This window comes from Notolabrus celidotus, chromosome 9 (assembly GCF_009762535.1).
Source record: "Notolabrus celidotus isolate fNotCel1 chromosome 9, fNotCel1.pri, whole genome shotgun sequence".
Classification (NCBI taxonomy): domain Eukaryota; kingdom Metazoa; phylum Chordata; class Actinopteri; order Labriformes; family Labridae; genus Notolabrus; species Notolabrus celidotus.
The window spans coordinates 22,225,087-22,237,776 of NC_048280.1; positions in this window are offsets into that span (position 1 = coordinate 22,225,087).

Sequence of the window (12,690 nt, forward strand, 5' to 3'; positions counted from 1 at the left end):
ATCATATCTTTTCCGATTGATGGCTCAGATGATGGTATTTTTTTCTAACATAATCTTTTGGTGTGTCTGAAGGTTTTGGTTTAGTCTCTCCTCCGAGCACGGTTCCCCAAAACCAGACGTGAACTAGTCCCCGCCTCGTCTCTCCTTTGACTCGCTGGAAGTGAGCGCATGCAGCGTGTGAATGTATAATAGCTATGACTGATTTGATTATAGCTTTCACCCTGCCAGCTATTGTCGTCAACTCACGGTACAGATAGTTACAGACAGCTCCACACTGAATCATATCTGCTACAGAAAATAACATCAGCTGCGGAGCTTTACCGTCAAATCCTGCCAAATGGGGGGTCTGCTGCTGTTACTGGTGGGTTTGGGGAGGAGGGATGGGTGGAGAAGGGTGGTCCTTGACATGAAATAAGTTGGGGATCCCCTGTGCTGCCACAGTCTGATATTTTAATTTTTTTTTTTCACTTTGAGAGAGTTGTTGTCACGCTTGCCTGCCCCGGCCCTCTGTGATATGCACGCAGCTCTGGAGAAGATGAACTCTGTGCAAAGGAACCAAGTTGGAATGTCACCCCTCTGACAGCCCCCTCCTCACACACACACACACACTGAACACACACACACACTCTTCTTCAGCACTCCTCCAGCGGATCACTGTCAGATCACTATTTGCATAATTATATGCTCAGCTCAGAAGAGAAAACTAACCCCCAAATTTTACGGGTCAACTAACTGCAACAATCAATGTTTTATCGGCTATACTAAGGGAAAAATGTCTTTAACAATCATGGTGGAGGAAACTCTCTTTCTCCCCACTCTCGCCCCTTCTTTATGAATTCAATTCAATTACTTTATTGGCATGACTGCTTATCAGAAACAATATTTCCAAAGCAGTTTAAAAAATGGAAATTTACCCCCACCCTTGCCTCAAAAGGACCCAACCAAACTCTCTCTCTCTTCTCTCCCTTTCTTTCTTTCTTTCTTTCTTCTTTCTCTCTTTCTTTCTCTCTTTCTCAGTACGTGAGCAAACACTTTTTCATCTATTGACAGAGGGAGAATGTGTGGCTTAAGCTTGGAGGTGCATTCAAGATTGTATCCCTTCATTCTTCCCCTGTACAGCTCTACATATATTGTGTTTTTCCTCCGCAGAAGAGCTCTTCAATATAAGGCCAGTGTTGCAGAATCAGGGCTCAGTGACCAGGTTTCGTTAGACATCATTACATATTCATTGACTTGCAGAGAAACCATTTAATCCAGTGGAAACAACTCCTCTTCAATCTCCTCTCTCGCGCAGACTGAGACGACAAGACTTTGGGGCCACATAAACCACATGAAAGAGTGTGCTTTATTGCGCTTTATTTTGAAGGGCAAGGAGGCTGAAGCTGTGGAACACCTGTCCGGGTACAGGTGTTCCACCGAGTGGGGTGCCGGGCCTCTTGATGGTTGTGAAAATCTCTAAAGAAACATTCAAATATACGCTTTACTTTCTACATTATAATGAGATACTATCAGCATATAAATTAATATTAAGCTGTGCGTTAATAGTGCTTTTTAAACCTCTTCTGTGATTTCTCACCTGGCTGCTGCTTCTGGTAAATTAGATATTTCCAACATAACCATGATGTGTGGAAATATGAAAGCTTTTCAGCTATCCCGGAACACTGAAATTCCCCAGTAACGCTGAGGAGAACAAGGCTTGGAGACAGGTAAAAAATGCCTTTCGAGCACGAAATCTTCATGAACACGGTCAGGCTGAAGTCCCTGAACATAACACCAATATTTGCTGTTTGTGTCTTTGTTTTCTTTGTCAACTTTGCTGTCTTATTCTTCTAAGTAGCCCATGCATCAGCAGCATGTTCTATAATGTGCGTGTGGTGATCCTGGCATATAATACTCCGATTGTGGGACAGCTGTTGGCAGAGCCGTTTTACGGTGTTCAGTCCATTTGGCTTTAATAGCAGCTTTCAGGCGGACCGCTACTCTATCCCCTCACCGCCCCCCAATTACACCTCCTCTGATACTCTGCTGGCCTAAAGACTCGTGCAGTAAAAAAAAAACAGCCTCTGAAATGCAATCCATGTGAAGAATGGGCTCTGACTTTTAAGATTTTGGGGGCTATACTCTGAAGACTTCAGCGAAGCAGAGTTAGGCCAGCTGATGGAGGAGGGAGAAGGAAGTGTAACACAGCTCATTGGCCCAGTTTAACAGGCCACCGAAGACTGAGTGGGGAAAATTGGTCATTTAGTGTTGATGAATGGCACAGAGGATGAAGGGGCTCTGTTGGGCCTGTGATCCGGGCCTTTCTCAGGCTGTAAAATGTGACTGGATATCTGAAAACTTAACACCAAGGTGTGTGTGTGTGGTGTGTGCGTGTGTGTGTGTGTGTGTGTGTGGTGTGTGTGTGTGTGTGTGTGTGTGTGTGTGGTTTAACACTCAGTCATTCGTCAAATTCCAAATATCAGTTTGACAAATGCCAATTTTAATGACGCACATGTTTGTGTGGCGGTGTGTGTGTGTGTGTGTGTGTGTGTGTGTATGTGTATGTGTGTGTGTGTGTGTGTGTGTGTGTGTGTGTGTGTGTGTGTGTGTGTGTGTGTGTGTGTGTGTGTGTGTCTGCTGTTTAGAAAGGCACACTAAGCCCTGAAGATAAAACAGAACTTTATTGTGAAGGGTAATTTGTCTGTCTTTCTGAATTTCTGCATAAAAGAAAAAGATGAAGAGATTAAATTTACCGCTCACAGATCTCTACCTCGCCTTTAATATCCAGAGTTTTTTAATTATATTTGGTATTTTGTTTACTGCAAATTGACTCAAAGGCCTTTAAGATTTTTCCTTCGATTTAAATACAAATCGTGTTTTGAAAGTTGTAACAAAGGACTATAGATCAGAAATATAAGAATGCACAAAACTTTCTTTTTGCTATAATTAATGTAGTGTTTTTCATATTTTATTTGATACAGACCTATAACGTGATAATATTTATTATAATATCATTAGTATAAAATTATAAATGTACAACCAGATTGTATTTAATATCCTTATGTTAGTCTACCATATTTGACTAGTCTTAATCTTACATTTTAACCATTAAATTCAACGGCAACAAAAAAGGAAGTGATTGGATAATTTTCTAACTTCCTGGATAAGCTGTTCAACTGAAAGTCAGTTTTGATTCAAATTCATCTGAATATCATTTTAAAAATTAAACGATTGAATCATTTGAAAAGGCCTATTTATAAAAGAAGGCATGGAAAGGCAATACAAAAGGTTATCTTAAACGAAAATAAAAATATATAAATTAAAGTTGTTGTTTTTTGTAATGTAACGTTTCGTCAGTTTTTTTTATTTAAAATAAAGACAACTGTGTTACGCTATTCAACAGACGCCCACGGCACATCCAGATAAAATGGACCACTCGTCTTTATAATGATTAACAACAAATCCTGAAGTCACTATGCCTTTTTTATTTAAATTATGGATGATAGTTTCATTTTAATACATCGAATAAGGTCGAATGAGCGTGCGTGCGTGAAACAATATTTTCTCGCCTTTAAATAAAAGAAATAATGAAGGGTTTCCAGAAATCCTTAAAGTGCCGGGATCAATACCACACCGGAGTTGTTAGATATCGATTAGGTTGTGGTAAGGGAAAAGGCCTCGACTTACACTGCAAAAAAGAAGCCCTTTGGAAAATGATAAGGCATCCACTTTCTCTTCAAATATTTCCTAAAACGTAAAATAGTTATAATCTGTATTAAAAAAGTCAACATTTCAAGTTTCATTCTTAATCTGTTCAGAAAAAATGTTTCTTTAAATATTATTATGAATGTAAAATAAGAAATAACTAGGCATTTGTTTCAGTGTTCTCTTAAAAACATTGTTTTCAGAAAAATATTTGCCGGTCATTGAGATTGTTTCTTAATCCAGAAAAAAAACAGCTGAAAGAAGAGTTCCTATGGAGTGAAAGCTGTATTGAAACAACAGTTTTTGCAGTGTAACTCTGAACTAAACCTCACCACAGCCCCCGTCTTCTCTCTTTTCGGTTTAAATGTCTGAGAGAAAAAGTTCACGGCGATATTAAATCACACATTATAGATGAGTTTCATCATGTGGACGCAGCCCTCCGAGGATAAACACGGCGGTGCGTGGGGTAAGAATAAGCTCCAAGTTATTATTACTGAGGGAGCGGCCTTTCACCAGCAGCACCCTGCATCCTCATTACATCCACCCAAAAAAGAGATGAAGCTCTAAATGAAGTTATTGCCATCCAATGAACTCAAATTAGCCGGGCCACACCATGACAGTCAGCTCAGAGGAGAGAGAGGGGAGAGAGGGAGGAGGAAGAGGAGATGGAGGGATATAGGTGGAGGGATTGGCAGGTGTATGTTTTGATGTGCATTTCATGGTTTGCGAGGCCCCTTGAGTGAAGTTGGGTTCATTTCGAATCTCTCCGTGGTTAAGCGAGTTAATATAGTTGTGATATTAAAGCCTGCAGTCACCTTGCAGCCTGAGACCCCTCCTTCCCCATCCTGAAGGCTTAGACTTTGTTCCCGTCTGTTTCATTTCTTTATCAGCCATTCAAATAACGTTTCTCTCTCTCTCTTTCTCTCTCTTTCTCTCTCTCCTCGTTCACAATCTCCATCCGGTTGAATGGCTTTCTTTCTTTCGCTGAGGTCCTCATTGTGTTCTCTACCTGAGTCAGCAGGGAGGATGAAAAGGGGAGAGTTTGACGGGAGGAAGGACGGGAGAAAGGGGTGGTTTGACACGCGGGGAGGGAGAGACAGAGGCGATGATAGACGCACGGGGGCCCCGCGAGGAGCTGAGTGAATTTACCTGCTCCTCCGGTGGCGAGCTGAGCGCGTGAGAGAGTGTGTGAAGTTAACAACACAGCGACCAGCTCGACTTTATTGCTGTTTTCCCCGCAGCAAGGACTGTCAGGCACTGACAGATTGGCAGCATCAGTAATCAGCGCCGAGATCCCCTCCACTCGTTCTCTGCTGATCTTTCACAAACAGCTTCTTACTGAAGCCATTTATTCTTTAGATGATACAAATAATATATGTTTGCGGATGAAGTGCAACTTTATTCGAAAGATGTCTGGAAAGGTTTTGTTACTTGGGATAGAATAAGATGCGAATAGTTTATGAAACTCTGAATGATTATAAATAGAAATAAAAAAGATGGATCTTAATACCATAAATGTTAAAAACATTTTTACAGCGGCGATCTAGCAGCTGAACTTATCAATTACAGCCAAATAGGGGAGCAAATATTTTCTAAACGCTAATGTAGTCTGTTACAAAAAAAAGGTACTCAATCAAAAAAATTGTCTTTATTGTCCAGTACTTCAAATTAAATACAGCACATTACATCCAACTAGAGAGCAGACCAAAATAAGTCAACCGTTGCATTGTGTTTGATCTTAGAAATTAAATTAAACTTTTGTAAAATTTGTCAGATCAAAGGATTCTAAAACTAAATATTCTTTGATCTCCTCGAGATGAAAGCACAATGTTTACGTCTCGGCGATCTTAACGAGACTATGTCTAATGTAAATATTTCTAGTACATAATAACAATTCAATTAATTATCCAATAGGTTTACTGCTGAACTTTCGATCCTTACTAACTGTTACTCCCTGTGTTTTATTAAGCCCAAGTGTGTGTGTTTGTCTTTCCGAGGGAGTCTTTGATATTCCTCACACAAAGATAAATAAAGACTGTCAAATAAATCGACACAAGAACTTCAAGAGTAGGAAGGAAAAAAAGATCCTTATAAAAGCACGACATCCAGTCTGAACTGTCCGGGTCTGCTGCAGGGCCGCAGAATAACCGCAGACCTAAAGCTATATTTCACTTATATAGCCTTCAATGGGATTGGTGCTTTCTCTCCAGCACAGCGCTGCTGACCTGTAGGCTGCTGCATCAGAGCTGTGTGTTTGTGTTGAGGTGTTGACCTGTCAGGGGGGACTTGTTAGGACTTTAACTCCGACTGCTGGCGGTCTCCAGACATCCGGGGGTGGCATCGATTTGAAACTTGTCCTGTCTAATTTGATGATAACATCCAGCCTGCCCCGCCGCAGCACCATGGACAGCGCACTGTCTTGACCTTGCCTTGCTATCAAATTACCCCCGTCTGGGCCACGGTGGGAGCCCTGCTGCACTAAGTTTACTATAGGCTGAGGGAGAAAGAGAGAGAGAGAGAGAGAGAGAGAGAGAGAGAGAGAGAGGGATTTTGCTTCTCTCACCAAAGACTGATATTGTGTGAAGCAGTGCTTACACTGAGGTAAATCAAGAAGAGGATGGCGGTTTATGCTGGCTGTTGAGCCAACCGCCTGTGTAAACAACACTTAGTTACACTTACACAAGGACTTTATTTCAGGTTTTTGTCCGTCCTTGCATTTCTTATTCCAGTTTAAAACTTCGTAGTCATCTATATTTGGGTGTCAAACAGGACATGTTCACTCGATTGGTATGAACTAAACTAGAATAAATATTTCCCTGCTAGGGACAAAGTATCGAGTGTTTAGTATCCTTCACTCAAACAAGAGTCATATAAACCATGAAATATTGTATCACTAGTAAAACTTCTCTCAAATAAACACAAGTATTGAAAATATTTGCACCCAACGAATCAAAAGTTAAAACACTTATTTTAAAATGGGTGTTACTTTATAATGTATAGTGCTTCAGAACGCATACATGTTAAAGTAGTACTTTTGCAGAATAGAATAGGTTGGAGCTCATTTGAGCCATTTTTTCAACAATTTATCAATGAGCTGTATAGCCTTGCATCCCTTTTATTAGCATACTGTATGTTTTACGACTCATTTTAATCTGCTAATAACTTCAGCTGCAAAACAAATATGATTAAGTTATGAATAGGATACTTTTACCTTATTGGCTTGTACATCCCCTTTTTCAAATGGTTATCAAATTTTAGTTCTTCACCACTACTACATGTTGCCTTGGAGTGTTTTTGAAGGACAGATGCAGTTTTCAGTTTTTGGCTGTTCACTTTTTTACCCATGCAACTTCCCTTTCACAAGAAAAGAAAGCAAGCATGCCTGAAATATCCAAAGAGTACCTGTATGTAAGGTGTATAAAGACCAAGCAGCGCTTCTATTCTTGTGGCTTCAAATATCAAATACAAGTGTGTAAGGTGAAGATAGTTCTGAGCATGTTTTGCAGTTTGAAGATGGATGACCACACATTTGAGAAGTTAAATGAAGGTGTTCCTCTTCTGTATCAGTCATCTCTCCCTCACATGAACTGCAGAAGCTGCAACAGTCATCCTGCAGCTGCCAGGCGTGAAGTCAAGCCCAACAGAACACAGTGCAGTACGAGGACGTCTGCTAGAAACACGTGCGCATCAGTGCATGTCAATAGATGCTGAGCAAAGAGAGAAAACAAGCAATTTATATTTTTGCAAATCTTCCCGCAGTAGTTACACCCTATCAGCTGGCGCACATACTGTGGTAACAAGTTGATTTGGGAAGCAGGATGTCGAAAGTTTGAGAGAGAGCCCAAGGCAGTGACGGGAGGGGATTTACTGGTGGAGAAACAGAGAGAGAAGAGAGAGAGGGAGAGAGAGGCTGTTTGATGGAGCTCTACAGCTTTGAGACAGCTTGTTAATTAAAACCCCAAGAGATGAGGCTCTGCAGCCACCGTCCATATCAGAGCACTGCTAACTATACTGACAGCAAGTTACTTAACAAGCAAGCGCCTCAATCCTGTGTCGTTTTTATCACAGGCAGGCAGTGAGATATTTTAATTCGTTAAAATCCCCTGTGCCGCTGAAATATCTTGTTTTCTACTTAAGAAATGATGACAAACCTTCGTATTCACTGTCATTCCAGGGATGGAGCCCAAATGGCTGCTTATGCCACAAATTCCTCACGCCAGCTTAAATGTGGCAAATTCGATTAAGGAGAGAAAGAAAGAAATGTCAAAAAATGAGTGAATTAGTCTAGACATAGGTTGGGTGGTATTAAATTCTTAGCTTTATATTCAGGCGTTGAAATTAGGTCTAAAATCAAAGTAGCTTTAGATTTGACAGAGGCGGATAGGCCTCAGAGCAGATACAAAGAGTCAAAACAAGAAGCTACTGTGTGTTTCTTGCTGAATGCGTTTTCTGATCAATTTCAATCGAGGTCATCATACGCTTTGTCCCCATGCATTATTCCACCTTAATTGAACCCGCAACCCGCCCTTTGCCTGCGGGATCCCGGAGCAATTTCACTTCTATATGCATGCGCGATGATGGCTTGTTAAGTCGAGGAAAACAAATACCAAGAGAGCCTTACTCAAACACTCAAAATGTATGACGGGCCCAGGCCCATTGTTGAGAAAATAATTGAAATGCTGCTTCCTCTCTCCCCCTGCCTGCTAATAATGTGTTAGCCCAGTGTTGTAGGCCACCTCATGTAAATAGCAGGAGAGAGAAGACTGGAGGTGGAGGTGATGCCTGGCTCTCTCCTCTCTCTCTCTCTCTCTCTCTCTCTCTCTCTCTCTCTCTCTCTCTCTCTGTGTGTGTGTGGTGTGTGTGTGTGTGTGTGTGTGTGTGTGTGTGTGTGTGTGTGTGTGTGTGTGTGTGTGTGTGTGTGTGTGTGCAGCTGGAGCAATCCCGGGTACAGTACAAGCGGACCTGCTGTGCCACACCACCCAGGAGTGTGACTGTGTGTGTCTGAGAGGGTGTCAAACCAATGGTTAACACAGCCTGATCAACAATGAAACCTTTGCTATACTTAATGAGGTTGTTCGGTGAACTTTAAGGAATAACTGAGTGTCAATAAGTTTGTCTGTGTGTTTTGTACAACTCTAACTTGATAAAAACATAAATAATGATCCTCCATGTTCCGAAATAAAGTGCCCTACTCGAAAAATAATCAAGTTTTTATTCTGCTATAATATGTTAACTGGCTATATTTTTTCCCACAGTGAGGGGAAAAAAGCCAAAGCCATCATTCACAGCCCACATGGTCTCCACTTTCACTATGTTTATCCTCAGCCACAAAACAGGAAATCTACTTTCTGGATGTGTGCAGTAATCTGGTGACAAATTCAAAGATGGTTCAAATGCATGGTTTACAGCAGAGGATCATTAGAAAGCAACATAGCCAGTAAAATAAACCAAAAATTATCAAATATCCCTCAAATATGAATCATTTGAAATAATCAAATGTTTAACATATTTTTATTCTTTTCCATTTGTAACATACAAAGTGTTATCCAAAAAGGTGAGTAAACTCGCTTTCAAAAATCTAACCTATTCAGAGTAGACTTTGTCTTCTCCTAAATGCGTGTTCCTTTGTCACAGAGTGCCGTGTTCAGGCCCCTGGCTGCACCTGAAGTGTTGGTGGCTGCTGTGGGGCCACGGCGCTTTTTAAGACAGCTGTAAACGGCTCTCCAAGTCTCTACACATTCATCAACGTCAGACATCGACAAGCCGCTATTTAGTGAAAGTGTAACTGCAGCAGTATATCTGAGAGCAGAGAGGGACACTCAGCAAATAACACAGTGTTTCCATTTTTTTTACTCGAGGAGGTAAAGCAATCTAAAACAGATTATAAGGTTGGACAAATTATCGTTAAAATCCTAAAAATATAAACATTTTAAATACGCGTTATATTGATCAATTTTCGTTGTTCTTAAATAGAAGAGAATAATCTACTGTAGTTGGCAAATGAGTTACTTAAGCAGCAGTAATGTGTTTAAAGTTATTGAAAATATTTTTTTGGAGACCAAAATCATGACAATTACTTCTGCTGCGCAAATGTTTTATTTTGACCATAATTATCTGATGCATCTTCACATTGAGTGTGTCCGTCTTTACTTAAATGAATGAGACATTAATTATTTAAAAATGAAAAATCAAGTTCATTTATTTCTTTAACATAATATAAATATGGATCAGTGTATATGTTCCACTGCGTTACATCGTTTAAAACAACAGTTAATTATCTAAAGCTCAAATAGTGAGCGATCTTCTGCGTTACTATCAGTTTACATTAAAATGAAACGCATTACTAGTTTTAATCGATGTGATTCTGCAGCTTAACAAAACAAACAAAACTGTCAGCCGACATAGGATAATGCAATTATAAAGTCCCCCGCTCTGCACAGCGGTGGGGTTGCATTAGAGGAGTCTGCAGCTGCTGAAATTCCTGCTCGATAAAACGGCCCTGCTGGAGAAGCTGCTCTGAGCTGAGGACTGTGGGCTCACAGAGAGTGAGAGAGGGAAGGAGAGAGAGGCTGAGAGGCGGCTCCTGTGTCAGAGGGTCCCACAACGCAGAGCGCCATCTAGCAAACAAAGGTAGCAACAATAATCGCATGGAGGGTCTGAGACACACAGAGGCTGTCTTTACGCACACGGCACACAGGGGCGCAGAGGGACGCCACAACAAAGCGCCGCGGTTAAGCCCTCTTATACACACCTAAAAGTTTATGTATCATGCGCGAGCCTGTTTTAAAAGTTTAACATTTACTTTAGATTAAAACATGATCCACTTACGATCAATAAATTACAGTGTCTGCTTTTTTCCCACCCGGTCACATCAGATTTTAATGAGCATTTGGGAGGTCAGCATGGCACACAGGTGATCAGCGGTCAAGCTGAAAATGGCAGAAGTTTTAATGTCAAAGTGGGTGAGGAAGAGGAGGGGGTCAGGTGACTCCCCCACTTGACAAAATCAATCGATACGATTACTTCCTAGCTCCATCACTACGTTTACGTGGATGTGTACCACAAGCAAACGATACATCTTGTGTGGAGAGCAGAGCTAGTTGCTCATACAGTATGTCTGCTGAGGAGCGCAGTGAAGAGCAGGGTCTGACCAAATCAAAAAGAAGGAAAAAGTGCATCGTATGTGTAAAAAGCTCAGTGACACTTCCATCTTCACCCACTCGCAGTAATCATCCACAGCGTGTACAATATTTACACACAAAGACACAGCTAAGTCGTCTTTCCCAGTAATGATAGTGCATTAACAGCAATATCAGTTATAAGCACATGGAGTATAAGCAGTTATAATGATGAGTAATAATGATAGCAGTGGTAAAAGCCGGAGTAAAGCGAGTGAAGGGGCACGAGCACTATTAGTGCAGTAATCAATGCAGAGCTATGGATCTGTAATGATCGAGCCTCACTGGGCTTCATTCAGCACGCGCTCTCTTTGTGTTGTTGTCCATCTCAGTCATCATAATAACCAAAAAGATCATTTCATAGCATATTAATCTTTTACCTCAGTGGTTGATAAAAGTATGTTTAATTCTAGATTATTTAATTAGTGCATACATCCAAGAAAAGGGAGAAAGCACGTATGGTAATGTCAGTTTTAAGGTTTAGGAAGTAAAATACATCTAAATTTATGACGCATGGCTAAATCCTGTTATTGAGGTGCAGTAATGTTAGAGACAACATGTGAGTGATTAGTCGTTGTTCCAGTGATATATGGACCGAGGTGTCAGGGGCAAAAATTCTCATATTCGTTATCTTGTCAGTGCCCCCTCGACAACCAGCGATTTGTGACCATTTTCGGTCTGTTAAAGCGTCAAATAAAATCCCCCCGGCATGCACGCTGCAACCAAAGTTTACACTGCACGTGCATGCTCACATCCAGGCCACTGATGAAGTTTTATAAATAATATTGGTAGAGTGTTGAGTTCTTACTATGCAATGAACGTCACCATAATGTGAGAGTAGTGTGTGTGTGTGTGTGTTGTGTGTGTGATCCCTCGCAGTAAACTGGGGTATTTGCACGGCAGGAGATTGCATTAATGGATTTATTAATTAATGGGAAAATACATATGTGATTATTTAGAATATTTGTATAGCTTGCATGTGCTGATATAATGCATGTCATAAACATTTTATGATCTTTTATATTTTTTAAATTACAAATGAAACAGATACATGTGGCATAAAAATTGACAACGTTTTAAAATCCTTTAAAGTGCCTTTAAAAAAAAAAACTTTTCTAAGAATGATATGTTGCATCTTGTTTCACACATTTGCAATACACAGCATACATATCACTTTCTCTTTTCTGTTTTCCCTTTTTTTGCCCTTAAAGTAAATCCCTGACATTCTCCACTATTACTAAAATTGGAGTATACAGCCTGTAGTAATAAGAAAATGACAGGCTTACTTCTGGCATAGCCCTGTTTTAGTGCTGTAAAGAATCCTTCAAAAAGGGGTTCTATCTCTGCTACATTATGGTGCTGTAATCAAACACCGCGAGATGACATGAAAAGCTCCACAAGCAGCAGCATTCTTGGAAGTTTAAGGCAACCACACTGGCCTCTTTATGAGAATTAATCCACTATTTTATGAGCACAAATCATAGGGAGGAGAAACTCAAAAAGCCTTTCTTTTGTGCTCCCAAACCTCTATGATCCACCTTGTCGTCCACATGTTTTATTATTTTCTAAAGCATGTTCTGCAGGCCATGCCACAGAGCTGAGACCCCCCTTCCTCTTACACCCGCGTGGAAAGGGAAGAGTGAAGATGTGACGGGGCGTATTTGAAGTATGACGAGCTTTGTGGTCGTCTCCTTTTCATTCCCCTGCCTCAAATATACGCCCGCTTTCAAATAAGCCTCTTTGGCAATCCCATGCCGACCCCCCCCCCAGCACACACACCCCCTGCCACCTTGACATGAATGGACGACTGACCTTTAGGGCCGTGTCC